General features: G+C 40.1%; 1 protein-coding gene across 6 annotated transcripts in view; it reads right to left on the bottom strand.

Annotated features, from left to right (window-relative positions):
- Positions 1-18,786, bottom strand: part of GRM3 (glutamate metabotropic receptor 3) — a 110,008-nt gene that overhangs the window by 51,595 nt on the left and 39,627 nt on the right. For 2 of the 6 annotated variants that reach the window (XM_010715374.3, XM_010715307.3), the window contains exon 2: positions 17,949-18,057. The exons of 3 other annotated variants lie outside the window; for them this stretch is intronic. The gene's annotated coding sequence lies outside the window, so the exon portion shown is untranslated. The remainder of the gene's footprint in view (positions 1-17,948; positions 18,058-18,786) is intronic. One more of the 6 variants, XM_010715585.3, reaches the window with a different exon arrangement.

The raw sequence follows: 18,786 nt of genomic DNA, 5'->3' as shown, positions 1-18,786 counted from the left end.
AAAAATCTTTTTTTTTTTTTTTACTTACACAACATTTCAGTGCTTGTAAAAAGTTGATTGCACAATTCAGTACATGTACATGTTTGTAGTCTTTCACCCAAAACAGCAAGAATCAGGAAAAAAAAAAGATATCTGGGTTTTCCAAATTCAGCATTCCACTGCTATCATCTACAGAAAAAATATCTTTCATGGCTTTCTTCCAGGGGTATATGCACATGACAGCTCTGGTCTACAGCAGGCTTTTTGCTTTCAGCTCACAGAATAGAATCACCTGTGCTATTGGTTCAGAAATGAATTCTTGTTAGGCTTGAGGTGTCACTGCAATCTCTTTTTCTGAGGGTCAAACTCTGAAAAGAAGTGCAATTGCATGTTCCATTTAGCCTGATGACTTATAAGTAGAGTATGATTGTTCACAGATCAATGAGAAATTTGCTGACACCTTCCACCATATCAACACTGATGTCTGGCATTAGCAGTCTATCTAACAATAGTAGACTTTCCAATTTTCCACTTACAAGGTTAAGAATGGAATGAGAAACTTCACTGATTGCTGAGGCACCTGAGAACTCCTAGTAGGTTCCAAAGCCAGTAGCTAACTAGCAAATGGGACAGTGTCCGTGGACAAGCTAAAACTATGAAGGTTTTTTTTTCTTTTCCTTATTCTCTACCCCTTGCTATCCCAAATTCTCTTACATCCCTCCCTTCCCTCCCTACCCGTTCCTCTCTGCAGCATTTTGTAAGGCTTATCTGTATATCCATCTTCCTGAGAAAAGATGCAACAGGAGCTGACGTGGGTGCTGGAGAAGATTATGTTTAGCTTTATTGTGGGTGGCTCCCTCTTGGCAGTCATGGATTTTTACTGCATTATTTGGGACTATAATGTGATATTGTGATGCTGGAGCCATATGCCAACTCACTATCACCTACCACCCTTAATAAACTTTCTTTGAAGGCAGATTGCTCTCAGTGGAAAGTCACAGGGGAGGTTCCCCATGCCTGTTCTCTTGATCCACATTATAACATTGAAGCTAGTGATTCCTTCAATATCTGTCTCCCTGAGCCCTTGTTGTGCCTTATAAATTTTATCTAAACAAGTATGTTTCTAAAACAATTCCAATTTTGACTCAAAATTCTCTTTCATTTTAAAGACTGACACAAGTTAAATGCCAGGATGTCTTTCTCTCAGAGATCATGGATAACTTACACAGCAGCATTGCTCATCCAACATATTTGGCATGTTTACATGTGCTCTGCCAGAACGTGACCTTAATGCCTGACAAGAACTGCACTGAAAGATGTCTCACATCATCAGAAATGAGTGATGGACAAGCCTGAGTCTCCTTACCAATTATAATTAGAGGTGCCATTACCTCTGGAAAAGAATTGTCTCTAAGGGAATCCAAGCCTTACAGTGACAGGTATTTACCATGTACACAAATTGCTCACATTTTGATTCTGACTGGTTGAAATTCAGTAGGTTGTAGAAGCATTGCCATTCTATTGGAAAAGCCATAAAAGTTTTGGGGGTGATTTCAATATAAAGAGTGACATACAATGCAAGACATAAAATGTTTGTGTAGAAGGAAACCATTCCTCTTAAAATACAAACTTCAATTATATTGGAGGAAAAAGAAGAAAAGAAATCAGAACACTGCATTACTGTTTGCACTCCGTTAACATCAATGAGAGATGCTTTATGTTTTCTACAATGTCAACATAAAACAGATGCCCAGACCCTGCCTTAGAGATGCATGGCATATTCATCCCGTTTCAAAAATAGAACTTCAAATATTCAGTGCATGGTGAAACAAATATCTCTGACGTGATATTCTTGAAGTTTCTAGATATTAAAGGACTCTGTAGATTGCAGCAGGACCTATTAATTTAGCCCAGCAAAGAACAAGGAGACATCGAAAATTACAATACATTATTGTGATGTTAAAATATGAGTCTTTACTTCTTGTTAAATCAAGTGAATGTATTTGGCATTGGCTGAGTCTTTCAATAACAAATTTGGTCTCAGAAGTTGGAGCAAACCCTGAGAGCTAAAGATCCAGATTAGACAGTGCAGTCTCTTAACTCATCTGAGTTTCTTCAGTACTTTGACAATAAGTATATTCATGTATATCAGGAAGGCCAGCCATGAGCCTGAGGCTCTGCACCATCTGGACAATTTGTGGTGTAATGATCTTGGTGTAATGCAGGGTTAGACCTCTGCAAGTCCTACTATCTTCCCAACTGTCTTTTTTTGGATTGAACTGAATCCTACTGCTTTTTATCCATCTGCTTATTTCTTCCAGGCACTGGTGACAGCTGAAAGCACATCAGCAAAGACAGCAATGAACAGACAAGTGCTATCTGCTTATTGATTGTGTGCTATTCAACTTTAGTCTCAATACATCCCGTGTGGTCCTGGAAAGACACTGAAAAGGAAAAGAGGGAATACAGGGTTTTGGGGACAATGGAGCAGCTGATTTATGTGACCTGTGGATGTCACAGCATTGTTCCTGTTAGGTAGTCCAGAGGCACTATTGCCATGCAAAGGTCAACAATGCTGAAGGCTGGATAAGAGACTTAAGGGCATAAATGTAGAGTTGTCTCAAAGTGAACCATGGAATATTCAGTATCAAGTCCTTACTTTAACACTTGTGCTTACTGCAAGTGAATCTTAACTCAGTGAAATTAGTTTCTGCCTAAATGTAGTCCCTAAGGGATATCTGTATATTTAGTCTTTGGACAAATGCTAAGCCTTTCCTTCTTACCTGATTCTTAAGCATCAGATTTTTCCACCCTCACAGAGCTCTGTTTTGTACTCATAACCACTTTTCAGCTTTCAGGGTTTTGCCAGAACTTGGATCTCTCCATGAGTCCATGCTCTAGCCGAGGTTCTTTGCCTGTGCATTCTTGGCTCCCACCAGATGGTATTGGTTCTGGCTGCCAGATTCACTCTCATTGCTCCTCTGCCAAGACATTTCCATCACATTGTGGTAACAGGGCCAAAACATGGCTGAACCTCTGTATATATGGAGGGCAGAGTGTCCTTTCTCATTATAGCTGATGTTGAGATTCAATTTGGCTGCTAACACAGCCAGAGTTAGTCATACAGGCCTTGTAGAGAAGTTGTGCATACCCTTTCTCTTCTGCATCTAAATAAGGGATGACTTTTGCTCTCACCTAAACTATTCCAGTGGGAATTAATCTTGGCCGAAAGCCCCAGGTAACTGCATTCAAATATGTTCCAGTACCCCTCCATATCACCACCCAGTTTAGGAGAAACTTTCCTGGAACAGCAAAGGGGAAGGCCGGCAATAGGTAAAGCCCCCTCCTTGGATCCTTCTCACCCACCCATGGCTTGTTTAGAAGCCAGCTATAAGCCTTCCAAGGTTGGTGGTCCCATTTCTTCCTGGTCTGAGATGTATTTCCTTGCTTACCACAGCAGGGCTAAACACTCAGCTGGGAATTTTCCAAGCTGAGATGGTTTCTCTCATTGGTCTAATGAGGCAACTTTTCTCCTTCTGACATTTACACCAGAAGCTCTTTGGAGGGGGAGCTGTTGCCTTACCCCTGGCTGTTCAGTGCTGCACTCTGTCTCATAACAACCAGCCATTTATTGATGAATTCAATCTGCCTAACTTGCATACTTAGCAGATGGCAACCTTTGACCTCCCTCAAGAGAATCTCTTGATTATTCTGACCAAGGGATCTAGTAAGAAATGCATATGATGTGAATGGCCATGAAAATCCTTCTAATGAAAACTCAGGTACTTGCTGTAGGAGGACTAACTTAGGTGGCATCTACAGAATGAGATCAAGATAGGGGCTACGTAAGTAGAGTCACACTGATCATATATGTTTTGTTATATGTTATACGTTTTATGTCTCATTATATTCTTGATAATAACAAAGACTACCAGAAGAGGATCAAAATGGGGAAAGATGCTGTTTAGGTTTGTAAAGAAAGGAAAGAACTGAAGTGTTTAACTATGGATTGTAGTATTTCATTGCTGAATTTTTTTTTTTTTTTTTTTACTAACATAAAAGGATTAAAAATGTAACAACAGTAGTGTCTCTCTAAATGATCCCTTCCCCCTCATATGGAGACGCCAGAGCCCAGACTGGTAACTCTTCCATCACAGGAATGTTGCCTCCAGGCTACAGCATTCATTGAAGTGTGAAATCACAATTAACGGAGCAAGTGTTTTGTAAGTGAGCAGAGACTGCTGCAAATTACATCCTGCTATTAGCTGATTTTAGAACAACATTGTTGAACAGCTTCATGATTACTGGGCTGTGGCGTGTATTAAAAAACCATTAATAAAACGTAATTGATTGTGAATTGTTCTTACTGCGTTTATAGTTTTAAGCATAAATGTCACAGAAGTTTACTGGAAACAAAAGCTGCCTTCAGTTATCGATGGGAACTGGATTGTTCTAAAAAATTTAGATAAGCTGATTTGCAGCTGCTGTAGATCAGTAAACTGCTGCAACCCATGTGTTCTGCTGACTTCAGAGTTCCTCTTCGTGTTTTTGTTCTCCAGTCAGCAAAGAAAAGTGTGAGACTGCCTTGTCTCTGCCAGAAAGTACCTCTGGGAGCTTGATGGAAACAATATCCTCAGTCTCTCAGACCTGCCATTCACTCGGCTTGCCCTTAGAAGCAGGTATTGTCACTAACAGGGAGAAGGGCCTGGCGGTTTCCAATTACTGAGAAACAAGCAACAATACAGACATATACTTAGAAAATATTCACTTTTCTTTCCCTCTTTTGAGCCCAAATTATTTTCAATCCTCAAACCATGTTCTCTTACATGAAGACAGTATTTAATTCTGATCCATGACCTCGTCTTGGCTCATGGATGGACACGTTGTACCACTGTAGGTTTATGCCTACATTTTTCAAAGTTTGGTGCCCTGGTATGAATATAAGGGTTTATAAAAGACCATTCAGTCAGTCTAATCTGGGACTTCGACAGAATTCGGGTCCCAGCCAGATGCAAACTGTCTGCTCTCCTGCACCACTTAATGCTGCTCATGCTCAGGTTGAGAACCCCCAGCCACATAACTCCAGGCATTGCCTGTACTTGCCGATTAAGTGAGAGGGAAACCTAACTCCACTTATTAACCACCCTTAGTCAGAAGGAGATAGAACTGAACCAAAATCCCTGGAGAAACATGCTTAGATATGTGGACTGCACTTTGCCTTATCTGTTTTCTACAGATATTTAAACTCAATGATTTTCATGAGTTTTCTGATTTCACAGAGAGGTGGGATAAAGAGAGAAATAAAAGCTTGGAGTTCTAACTGTAACCACCAAAAGTGCTAGCTGGAGGAGTGCGGAAAAATCTTAGAAGATGACCTAAAATGCAATAATAAAATATCTGCATTATTTATCAACTTTTTGGCACCCTCTGCCTTGGCAAATATTCTAATGTAAACAAGGAGTGGATTGCTGAAAAGCATTTCCTGCAAAAGAGCTAGCAGTAAGAGGATATATATATATATATATAAGTAATTCTATGAAAGCCAATATTTCATGTTTCTGGAAAGTTATATCCCTTAAAGAAAGCAACAAATGGGCCTCATGCTGACAGAGGGAGAGACTTGTACAAGCATAGATCTAAATATAAGTCACCATGCAGCTCATTTCTTTTTTTGACACAGCTCTTTGTAGGCACAGGTGAATCCTGCAGCAAACATCTCCAGACTGCATTGAACTGCTCCTCTTTTCATCTCCTCTATCCATCCCTCAGATCTTGTGTAATATCTTTGTTTGATTCCTTTCATGCAGGCCCACAGCAGTGTGTATACATGCACACATATTTTTATATGAAAAGCCGGAACCTCATATCCCCAACACACCCACTGCTTTTTCTCATTGTAAATGGCTATCACTATGGTAACAACTGCTTAACACAAAATATAGGAAGACAATCAGAAGAGATCATAATTTATGAGATACAACCATGTTCTGTGTAAAGCCACAGATTGATTCCCATCATGGCTCCATGGGGTCCTTGGCACTTGTGATCTGGTGTCTTCAATTCAGTGCAGTATAGACAATAGTTCTTTCTGACTCTGTCTTTGTCTTTATTCTTCCCTGCATTTCAACCATCCGATCAGCCTCAGAATTGAACTCAGTGGCTGACCAACCTGAAACTTAATATCTTTGGAATTAGTGTTCTGCAACAGTGTGCCTTCTGGCAGATGAAAGGATTGGCTGCATCACAGGACAAAGTACACCACATGGTTGTGACATTTTTCCTTGTGAGGAGCCTCTCTGTGGTGCCAAATCTCAGACTTCAAAATTAAATGGATAATAAAACAGAGAAAGAGCCACAGTAAATAATCTGAAGAATAATCTGGGCAACCTGTTCCAGTGCTCCATTCACCCTTACTGTGAAGAAGTTCCTTCACATATTGGTGTGGAACTTCCGTTGCTCCAGTTTATGGCCATTTTCCCTTGGCCTGTCCCCACAGACTGCTGAAAAGATGTTGGAAAATAGATTCCTAGTGAAGCTAGGTGATAGCTGGTAATTCGGTCTTTGACCTACTTCTTTCAAAACCCGTGCGAACTTTGTTTTTTGTTTTTACACTTAACAACATCTTAGTAAAGATCAGGTGAATGTATCCTTATTTATTCTTTACTCTTTCAGTGAATCATGTTTTTCTTATAAGTAATTCAGATGGATAATTCAGGCCTCTGAGGTCCTTCTTCATAAAAAGTCCTTGGGAAATCCTTTTCTGAACTCCAGAGAGACAAGAAAGTTAAGCAATTAAGAACACTAAAAAAGGTTCTGTTCTCAGCTGAGCTTCTTAGAAGTGGATCTATCTTCAGAAAATGGAGGTTGTACACCATTGGTGGTATGGGAAAATGCAATTTGGGGATGAGTAAACCCACTTCTAAGAGGAGATCAGTAAGGTGGTCCTCTAACTCCAGGATAAAATATAGAATGACAAGAAGGCAAACACATAAATTTGAAGCATTCATTACTAGCTGGAAAGAGCTGAAACTGATGCTGGTGATAATCTACTGCCATGATTCAAATGAGTAGGGCATGGGTGATGACTGTTCACTGGCTTCTCTGCTTCAAGAGTGACTGAGCACATAAGAAGGCTGTGGATTGCATGCCCAGAACTGATGAGGGCAGGGGATTGTCCTGCCAAGACACTTTTGAGGTGCTCAGTACTTCAACTAGGAATAAACTGGGACACAAGAGGTTCTGTCTGAATGTCAGGAAGTACTTGTTTACTGTGCAGGTGAAGAAGCACTGGCGTGGGTTGCCTAGAGAGGCTCTGGAGTCTCCTTGGAAATATCCAGAAGCCACCTGGATGTGGTCCTGGTCAGTCTGCTCGGGGTGTCCCTGCTTGAGCAGGCGTTGGACAAAATGATCAAATGAGATTGCTTCCAACATCAACCATTCTGTGATTCCTGCAGGCCAGTGTGGATGCTAAGGTCTGCCTACGCCCAGGGACAGTGGAAAAGTTCATAAGGAAGAAATCCATGTGGCTAGTGAGCCTGAAGGCAACATACCTTCCTGAGACATTCTCTTACCCTTCCTATGAAAGCAGAGCTGTGAACTTGTTATGGGCATAAGTTGCACGGCAGGTTTGCTAGAGCCCTATGGAATGCTGTGTGAGATTGTCCAGCCACTTAAACTCTCTGTGCATTGTGGTCATTCCTTGCCTGATCCTCCCACCTTACAGATTTGATGCCATCTCCTGTTTATACTGGAAAGGTGATTTGTCTAGACAAACAGCAGAAAAGATAAGGCAGTTTCCAAAGTTATCTACTAAACACTGATTTTCATATTTAATTTTCAGCAACTAAAGTGAGGTTCTTTTTCTTTTGTTTCCTTTACAATTAATGGCAGGAGACATGAACTTCCAAATGGAAATTTACCATAGAATCATAGAATTGTTTCTATTGGAAGGGACCCTTAAAGGTCATCTGGTCCAACTCCCCTACAATGAACAGGGACACCTACAGTTAGATCAGATGCTCAGAGCCCTGTCCAGCCTGACCTTGAGTGTCTCCAGGGATGGGGCATCCACCACATCTCTGGACAACTTGTACTAGTTGCTCACCATCCTTGCTGTAAAAAGTTTCCTCCTTATATCCAATTCAAATATCCCCTCTGTTAGTTTGGGGACATTTCCCCTTGTCCTGTCACAACAGACCCTGCAAAAAGCCTGTCCCCTTCTTTCTTACCCTTTAGATCCTGAAAGGCTGCTATCAGGTGACCCCAGAGCCTTCTCTTCTCCAGGCTGAACAGCCCCAGCTCTCTTAGCCTGTCCTTGTTGTAGAGGCGTTCGTCTCTTGGATCATTTATGTACAGACTGGGTTGGAATACACTCTTCAGGTATTCAGGTGCTGCCACCACTACAGAAATCCACAGGGTGAGTTTTAGTCGAGCTTAAAACTATTTTGAATAGCTTTTTATGTAGAGGTTTATTATTTCTTGAAAGGTACAATCCACATTAGGGATGTACTCTGTTTTCACTCCAAGAGGGGTTTGAACTGATTTATTTGGGGAGGTCAAGTGCTGAGTATCTTTCTGTGTGGCCTGTGTGCCTTGTAACAGCAAGCTCTCTTGTTAATACAGTTCTTATTGGACCTTAAAATTATTACTTACATCCTGAATTTCACTGAGGTCGGCATGAATGAAAAATAATCCCATAAAGAATTCAGGAGCTTGCCAAGAGTCACTACATGTGTTTGTTAACAAAACTGAACCTGAGGTGAGGATTTCTTTTCTTTCCTTGCACTTCCTTGCTTTGATCAAGCAGAAGCTCCAAGTCTGCCAAGATTTCTCCTGTCCACAGGAATGTCAGCAAAATGGTCCATGCTACAGGAGGAGTGAAAAGAATGCTCTGCTGTGAGAACTGCCCCTGTTCTTCTGTTGAACACTGATTGAAAAATGGGAGCTGGAAAACCACAAATTGAAGTGTGGACCAAGAAAAAAGGTTAGGAAATGTATATGCCAGATTGTGACCCAGGTTGTATTCCCCTCAAGGGCACATCCTTCTAAATCCACAACTTGATTTGTGAGACAGGAACATAGCAGAGAAGGACAGGTGATCTTCTTCCTATTGTACAGATGTATGGGGAGTGAATAGATGGAGGCATGTTTGGTCTGTGATGTGATGTGACTGGGACATGGTCCAGAGCAATCACAGGCATGGGGCGATGGTTGGACTAGATGATCTTAGTAGTCTTTCCAACCTTAATAGTTCTGTGATTCTGTAATTCTATGAACTGCTGAGTTCTCTTTGGTGGAGTGAGAAGAGAGGCAAATGGCAGCCCTTGGCATTACTTTGCTTGAGGACTAGGGCAGCACCAGGCTTGTAGCCTAACCGTTGTGGAGCCCTAGGACAGACTTTGGGATTCTCCTTGATGGTGACTGGGCAGTGGAGAATTGTAGGAGAACAAACATGGAAAAGAGAAGAAATTCTGAAAGGAAACTTTGAAATTCCCTTTCTTTCTCGGGCATTGACAAATCCTAGACTTTTAAGTGATGTGATGGTTTTGCAAAAAAAAAAAAAAAAAAAAAGAACTGTGGTTTAAATTAGATGACATTATGTGCTTCTAGAACTATCTACCTAGTTTGGCAACAAACCAAAATCTCCCTTCAGGACTCAGACCCAGCTGCCTGGCTGTGGAGTATGCTGGCAGACTTTTTCTTAGGAAAGAATAAGTGTGAACAAAATCCTATTATACACAGGAATGAAAAACTTTCGTGCAAGACCAATGAGTGCTGTGAAAGCAGGTGACAATACTCAAATGATAAATCCTATCAACCAATTATATGAGAAACAGCCCACACTTGCTCCACCACAGGCTGCAGTTTTCAATACATCATAGTGGCTCAGAGAACAGACACCTTTGTCTGCAGAACAAAGTTATCTCAAGCAGAAGTAGCAACTGTCATAGATAGTCAGTTGCTTGAATTTAAAGATTTCTCACTACCAAACTGTTAAGTGTGCCTACTTGTAGGCTTTCCTCTCTAAAGCACAACTACAAGGTGTGAAATCAAGGTTCACTGAATTCAGAGCCAAGGTTTCTCTGACTTCACTTGAACCCTCAGCTTACATATTTTCTCTCTCACAAAATGCTGTAAGGCATTTCATTTTTCTCTGAGACAGATTCATTGTCAGGCATTTTCCAGCTGATGTCAGATAAATTACAACACTGATATACCCCACCCATGCAAACAAGGTTTATGGAAAGTCTATTTTCCTATAACTTTCTCTGTGGAGGATTCTCAGGTGTCTGCTGTTGTGGCTGAACTCACCATTCAGCCCTTTTTCAGTGCGATTTTAATCTTGTTCTCATTCCTTTACTCAGACACCTTACATTTCTCAAAAGAATAACTGTAAAAAATTAATATCCTTGAGGTCTGCATTTCATACAGTTATGTTGAAACTGGCTAGCATTCAAACTTTGCTGGCATTGACAGTTATTGTAATTGCATAAGCTGTATTTCCTTAGGAAACCAGCCTGCAAAAGACTACAGTACCCTATGAGGACTGTCCTATACTTGCATTGTCGCAGGCTCTAACTTTTAAATCTAGTCTATTGCTAGATAAGTCCATTGCATAGTATTACTTCTGGAATTAGTTAACTGTAGCATGCAATTCAACTAAATATATTTTAGACATTAGAATAAGGTGAAATAAATTGCAACCAACTGTATCTGTTTCTCTCCTCTGATAGCAAAAAGGGCCTGTGGAGATAGACAGTGGAGTTTTCTACATCGATTGAGCTCTTTAGATTCGTATTTAGTCAGTGAGATCAGTGTAGCCAAAAGAGTTTGGCTTGTAATTCATTTCATTAAACGCTTGCATGTATTTTAGGCTGAATCACACCCTCAACTCTATTGACTATATTGATGAAACCCACATTAAGCCAAGAAGCTAGTTCAAATGCAGACATCTACAAGAGAGATGTCTAGATAAGATGGATTTCCCCTTTATACACTTTTAGCCTTTTTTGATATAGCTGAAGACCTGCCACTATGTCACATAATTTGTATACTGTCAGACTCTTGTGTGCTTAATACTAAAACTCCCCCCTTTCTGAGTACGAGCAATATCATATGAAATAGGAAGAACTCACATTCTGCAAATCTATTCTCTCTATGCGCAGTGTCTTAACTGCACTGTGAAATCATTGATTTGCTGGCTTTGAGCTGTTTTTTCATCAAGTCCAGAGGATAAGCTTTTTTTTTTGCACACCATATTTCTCTCTGTTACGGCTAATGCTGGCTTATTCTCCTTCAAATCTTATATAAAGCTTTTACAGGAGAATGCATCTGTGATATGCTTTTCAATTTTTTATTTTTTATTTTTAATTTTTTTATTTTTTAGAGAAAATATGAATAAAACAGTAAACTGGAAGACTGTGAGTGTCTGTTGCAGTTTATCTGTATTCTAACGCAACTCACAGGAAAATGCAAAGTCGATTAAAACCAACCAAGCGTAATAAATACGTTTTTTGATTCTGTCAGTATGGCTAAAGATGAAAGCTAATGGCAAATCCATATACAGTCACACAGATCAAATGATCCATCAGTCTGTAAGCTTGCATTCATGACAGATAAATGCTCTTATTATCTTCACAGTGTGCCCAAGTTGGACCAGCATAACTTGTGAGTTAACTTGGTACTCTGTAACTAGGATGCTTATATGTACAGTGCTTGCTTTTTACAATTTCACAAATGCTAACAGTTTCATTTCCTCAGTCTGTCAATGGTTTCCTTCACTGATCACAGTTCATTTCTGTCCCTCAGCAACTCTCAGTCTTTTCCCACTCCTTATTCCCAGTCATACTCTTGGGCTTTTCATAGAATCACAGAATAGCTTAGGTTGGAAGGGAACATAGTGATCTTCCAGCTCTAACCCCCTGCTCTGAGCTGGTTGCCCCATACCAGATCAAGGTAATTCAGATCTGATCCATGATCTGAACATGTCCAGGGATTGGGCATCGACAGCTTCTCTGGGTGACCTGTGCCAGTGCCTCAATCTCTAGGTGAAGAATCCCAACTTCTAACCTAAATCTCCCCTCTTCTAGTTTAAAGCCATTCCCCCTTGTCCTATCGTGATCAGACAGAGGAAAAACTTGATCCCCCTTCCGCTTGTAAGCTCCCTTCAAGTACTGGAAAGGCTGCAATGTGGTCTCCCCAGAACCTTCTCTTCTCCAAGCTAAACAGTTCATCTTTCCATTCACCAGAAATCCCAAGCCTTTCTTCATAGGAGAGATTATCCATGCCTTTGAGCATCTCTGTGGTCCTACTTTGTGGCTCCACTCCAACACCTTTCTTGCACTAGGAGTCCCTGGCCTGGACACAGTATTCCAGATTGGGCGTCATGAAGGCAGAGCAGAAAAGGACAATTCTCTCCCTTTTCCTGCTGGTCACTCAGGAAGATGCAGCTCAGGATTCAGTTAGCTTTCCTGGCTTTAAGAGCACACATCTGGTTCATGTTCATTCACCAGACATCCCAAGTCTTTCTTTACGGGGCTGCTCTCAGTGAGTTCTTCTCCCAGCCTGTATAAATAACTGAGATTGCTCTGACCCAAGTGCAACACCCTGCACTTGGCCTTGTTAAACCTCATTGGGTTCACATAGTCCCACTTTTTGAGTCTTCCTAGTGCCTTTGGATGTCAAGTCTTCCAGCTCCTCATGGTAGCAACCTTTTTATCTCAAGCAATTTATCCACTCTAAGATACTTTGGCTGCCTTTAGCATTTCAGTGGCATGTTTTCTACTTCCACTTTACTGGACTGCATTGATGACAGAGATAAGACTCTACTGGTTGTCACCTCAATTATGACTGGTAGATAAGAACAGTGATTGCAGTGAAATCCTGGCTTCTCCTTTGTGCTCTTGTCATTCTTTGATTTTTTGGTCCCAAGCAGAAACTGTGAAGCAATGCAGGTTCCTTTTCTACTGTATGGAATTGTTCTGGAGGACACTAGAAAAGCTGAGAGATTCAAGTGTTTTGAATGAGTACAGACTCTTCAAAGGCTTTAGCTGCTGGACTCTTAAGAGGGTTTACCTGAGTACATGTAAGCAGTGATTATTGTGAAGGGCTGGTAACAGAGCAGCTTTAAGATATTCTCAGAGGTTTAGCAAAAGTCTTTACCAAGTGACTCATGTCCTTACTCTCAATGCACTGTTTTAAACTATAGACAACTGAAAGTGCTACTCAAAGGAACACTTGATATAGTTTTTTTTAAGCTGCCAAGCAACAGTCTCTTCATCTATATTTCTATCTTTTACAGAACTCCTATCTTGAACTTTCTCATCCTCGGTTCACTCTCAACTCTCCTTAAACTGAACCTTAATCTCAGACTGGGAGAAGAACTCACTGAGAGCAGCACTGTAGATAAAGACTTGAGACCATATCCTACATTTCCATTCAACTTATGCTAAACAGAGAGTCACGTGGTGGGAAATGTTTTACAAATTTAGAGGCAGGTAACACTGGAAAGGTTACTTATGTTGGGATAAAATTCACAATTATTTTCATGCTGAATTTAATCATTTATGTGTGTTGCTGACTCAGCATTCATTAGAGTCAAAGTGAGACCTTTGACTTCTAGCTCATAGATTCAGAAACATAATGAACTCGAACTATGAGTTCTGTTGTACCTACAGCTTGTTTTAAGCTAAGAATTTAATCATGGGGAATAAAAACTGGTGCAGCCCAAATAAAGTTCAGGTGAAACAGTCCATTTGTGTGAATGTAGTTATCTCATTATGCATCTAGCCCACTGTTAACATTAAAATTATCATTCAGTTATTCCTGAATGAATAACAATGTTTTGTACTGAACTGAATCTCAGAATGTTATTTAGGACCCCTCAGATCTTAAATTAAATATCAAAGTAATGTGGGAGGACACACAAAAGAAAAATAAAGATCCATAGGTGGAAAAAATAAAATCCTTCCTCCTTCTCTTCCTTATTTGATGGTTCTAGTAAAAAGGATATTGAATTAGAATAGGTATAGTAAGAAAGTTTTTTTCTAGAAAGTCAGAGAGTTTGCAAATATATCTGCAGGCATTGAAGAACTGGCTCTTGGATCAGGTATATGGACACAGCTGCTTTCAGTCTGGAACAACAGTTTTTCTGACACATATAGAAATGAAAAACAGCATTTGACAGATACATGTTGGTGACCCTAGCATTAAGTGTACTTAAGTCTTCATTGTAAACAACTTTAGGAAAGAACAAACTGATCTACAAAACAAGTACATGGACCATATTGACATGACTGCTAGAGCTCCATGTAAGTATACCAAATGAATATTTCTATTTCTGATAGAAGGTGCAAACTTTCTCTATTAAAATGTAGAGATCAATCTGAGAAGCTTTCACATTTGGTTGTGTTTACCTGTTGCATTACAGGAGCAACAGAGATTAAAAACTCATCAGCTGGTCAGTATGGAGGCTGGGAGTTTTGATACTTTCAGCTGTTAAGCCTGCTGTTTCAAAGGACCCATTTTCAACTCCTAGATCTGCTGTTCAAATCAATATGTTGGCGTTTGGAAGCAATACAGCTCTGGACAGAGTAAGCAATTTATATGTTTTCCATCAGCCAGAGTATCAATGAACACAGACACTCCTGCATGCATGTGGACTTTCTGGCTGATTTAAATATACAGGAAACAATTACAGCAGAGCGTTAGCTGTTCTTCAGCTCATGCTGTGAGTTTGAAGTAATAACATAACCTTTGCTCAGGGATTGCTCGTTTCCCAGGTGGCTTAGCAAGACAACATGGAAGTAAATTTGCAGCACATCTCAGTTTCTTCTGGTTACTTCTGTCTTGAACACCTAATCTTTCCATTCAGGAATATACTTTTTCTCACGGAGCTAGTTTCTTCCACGCCACTACCTGAACTGATACACAAGAATATTTTATATTTCTTCCCTACATAAAAATCTCTCTATAACTGAGAATAAGTACCATACTTTTTGTTTCACCAAAGGGAGGCTGAGGAGGCAAAGCATGGTTATGAATTAATGGCAGAAGAAGCAAAGAAAAAGCTTCTCACTGACACTGAAGAACAATGAGGAGACCAAGAAGCTAGAGGCAGTAAGGTGCTGCTTCCAGACTAGTCCAGTCCATATGTAATAAACAGTTGTAGGACTGTAGGAAGTAGCTCCTGTTATAAAATCGATATTGTTAGAAAAAGTAGATAGTATTTTGGGTATGATCCTTTGTCAGGTCTTCATTATCTAAAGTTTCTCTGTTTTCTCATCAGAAACACTGATTTAACTCATGTTGCTCTTTACAAATGTTGCTTTACTTAATCAGACTACTGTGATCACTGTACCAACTCTTCATAAAACTGTTTTTCTGGATAGGTGCTGAATTTCAGCAGGGTATGTATCCCATAGCAGAACCAAGAGGAGAGAGCTCTACAGCAGAACAAAAGTGCCCTGAGTAACCATTTTATTTTTATGAGAAAGAGAAAATCCTGAAACTATCCATGAAGGTGCCCTTCAGTAGCTTTTTACTTCATGACAGACTCCAATTTAAGGACTGATTTCCCCAAATCTCTTAGGAAAGCTCATGTATACTCTACATTTTCTGCATTCAAGTCACTAAAATCCATGAAAATCTTTCTATTGGCTTTGGGTTTTGGATCACACTGTGACATAAAAATTCCTCCTCCATTCTTTGGAAGGGCTCCAGCATAGTAAGTAAAGCAGTGCTCTGAAACTTGGTTCCAGTCTCATCTCTGCCTTTGGCTCACCTCTCTGTGCCTATATAAAATAGGGATACTATTACTTTCTGACCTTGCGGATGTGTCCTAAGAATTAATGTTTGTAATGTGCTATACACTTCTCCAGTGAATGGTAGCCTAGTCAGTGAATGCACTTTGTTCTTTGTCTGGAGGCAAATTAAGACCCTGGGAGCAGCTGAAATTTTGTCCCATTGGATAGTAACATTAATCCCATCTTCTTCAGGCTTCAGCCCAATTTCATTCATCTGGTGACATGCCTCAGACCTAATTTCAACACTGTGACATATTCTTCAAGGAAAGATATATTTTTCTGGGTTGTAAGAGAATATTTTGGTAGGTTGAACACGAATGAAGAGCATGCATCATAGAAACACAGGAGGAGATACTCTCCAGAACATCACAGCTCCTCCATCCTCCAAATGGATCAAAGAAAGAGTAATTAAACAAGCCATGCAGAGCTGTTCATGCTGCGAGCATGCAGAGGCAAAAACCATAACCCAGCTATCTTGCAAGGGATCCCTATCCTTTCTGGACATGGGCAGTTTCCTTCACAGGACTTTTAGTGCCCCTGGGTTTGGATCTTGTTCAGACTTTCTGAAGAGTCTTCCTAATGACAGTGGAGGAGTGTAGGGTGGCTAGCTAAAATATAAGGATGTCGATAACTTCTATTGAGTTGAGTTTAAATTACCCCAGGAGAAAGTCACTGGCATAGACAGACAGCATTTAGGCAGTAATGCTTGGTAGGCTGACACTGCTTTCTGAAAACAGCCTTCACCTTGCAGCTGTAAGCAGAGAATTGCTGGGAAGTCCTCCCAGCACACCGAAAATAGACTCACAGTTAGCTGAGAGCTAACTGTGCAAACCAAAACATGTAGTGTCTAAAAGAACATCCAGGAAACCCTTTCTCCAAACAGCTCTTACCTATGACCCCAAATCATGACAAGCATCAGCAAGAACCTCAGCACGCACAACTCTGGCAGGCACCAGTTATTATTGGTATTCTTTATTCTCATAGTTTACTTTTATTGAATAATCACCTTACAACTATGTTCGCATTACCATCCCTTGCTCCAGCACTTACAGCACTCAAAGGGCAGACTACGAGTGCATGTAATAACTCTGCAAATGCAAGTGTTCTTGTTTGTTTTCTGATGTTTACTTGCTTGACTGGAGCATTCCACTGAAGCCTCATACCCTTGTAGTTAGAACAGATTGTGAAGAGGGATTCATGCCTGGGTAAAGCTAGTTCATTTGCTTTACAACACCAAGACAAATGCTGATGTGAAGCACCGTCACAAAGTCAATCAGGTCTAAGAATTTAAACACCAAAAGATTCACAATTGCATTTTGACAGCTCCCTCCACTCCTTCTCCCCTTTCCTCTAGCAATAAGACTCATTTAAAGCTTTAAAATATGGGAAGCAGAAGAGGTGTCATTAATTTTACTTACACAACAGCATTTGCACTTGTAAGATTTTGACAGCTTCTCTAAACCCAGAGGAATTCAGATAGCTAGAGCAAATGAATGTACACCAATACTTGTATGGAAAGGAGGTTGTTTTAGAACTGAACACATTTTTTCTTCCTACAGGAAGATGACAGTGATGAGAGCATGTAAGATGATTAACTACCACATTCAGGTGGTGTTTATTTAATGTTATTTTTTCCTCCTGTTCAGCATATTCTCTTTGTGTTTCCAAAATCAATAAAGCTGCAGCAAGTAAAGATATTATTTCAGTATTTCTTATGATAGTGTGCCCTTATCATTGTGCTTGGTATACATTGTTTTTGATATGGCAGACAGAGTCTTTAAATGTTATGTTTGCTACTTAGAAAGTTCAGATGACTGTGTCTTTTTGGGGGGTGAGAAATCCAATTGCAGAAAGCCGAATGTATATGCATGCAACTAAATCCTTTTGGAAACACAAGTGGGATTTATTTTTTTATCGCTGTCATGATTTTGGATGGAAAATGGAAAACTTGCAATGAATTCATAATAGGTCATTGCATTACCATCTGAAACAGAAGGAGCGTGCTTACTCATTCAGAAGGGAAGACAGATGAAGGCAAGCAAACAGCAGAATAAAACATGAATTAAGTGATAGCCACTTGCTGATCATTGTTCTGCTATCTGTCCATTATCTGTCTGGATGTAGGTAGTAAATGCCACATGAATTTAAATAAAATCCATTACTCACACTCACTTACAGACGTGATGATAGGAGTTGCTTGACAGATCTTACATAGGGAACTTGGATGTAACTGAGCCCGTTGCTGTGTTGATTCTCCTTCAGCAAAATCCTCTACCTGTGCAGGAATATTTTAAGACCTCACTAAATTTGAAATAGTGACAGAGCATTAGGGGTTTTTGCTTATTTGTTTTTTTCTCTCATTATTGGGTCTCTACAATAACAGATGGTGAAATCTCTCCTGAGTAAGCCAAATGCCAGTGCTTTTTTTACAGGATGTCATGCAAAGGCACCAACAATTCAGCTCCCACTAGATCTAGAAATTGATGGGCTCGTTCTAGTGCCTTTTAAAGTTCCTGGATGTCTTTAAAACACTTTGGATCACCTCCTTGAGACATGTGAATGAGGCAGGCAATCTGTTTTAAATACTTCCTTATTATTCCCACAGCTTCATTTGGACATGCTGGTAAACAAGGTAATAATCTCTGCTTTAACAACAATTCTTTTTTATAGCAGCGAGTTTCCCTTACACATGAGTGTAAGGTCAGGACATGTTGCAGATAGGTTTAAAACACTTTTTCTTTTCCTTTCCTTGTTGAATGGGGGGCTTCCTATTTCTGAAATGGCCACAGCTGGCAATAAACACCTGTACAGTTACAGCTGGCAGAGGTCAGATGAATGAAAATCATTTTGACCAAGCTTGTATTTCCTTGGTCATTTTGCTATGCTTTATTAAGGGAACATGGTCTAGTGGTTGCCAAGGGATATTAAGAGTTATTTCATGCTCCTAGAACAGTCCCAATTCACTCTTTTCTCCTCATAGTTAACTAATGAGCTGATGGCCAGC

The sequence above is a fragment of the Meleagris gallopavo genome, chromosome 1 (genome assembly GCF_000146605.3).
Source record: "Meleagris gallopavo isolate NT-WF06-2002-E0010 breed Aviagen turkey brand Nicholas breeding stock chromosome 1, Turkey_5.1, whole genome shotgun sequence".
NCBI classification, from domain to species: Eukaryota; Metazoa; Chordata; class Aves; order Galliformes; family Phasianidae; genus Meleagris; species Meleagris gallopavo.
Note: the sequence above shows the minus strand (reverse complement) of the source record. Positions and strands in the feature narration are given on the sequence as shown.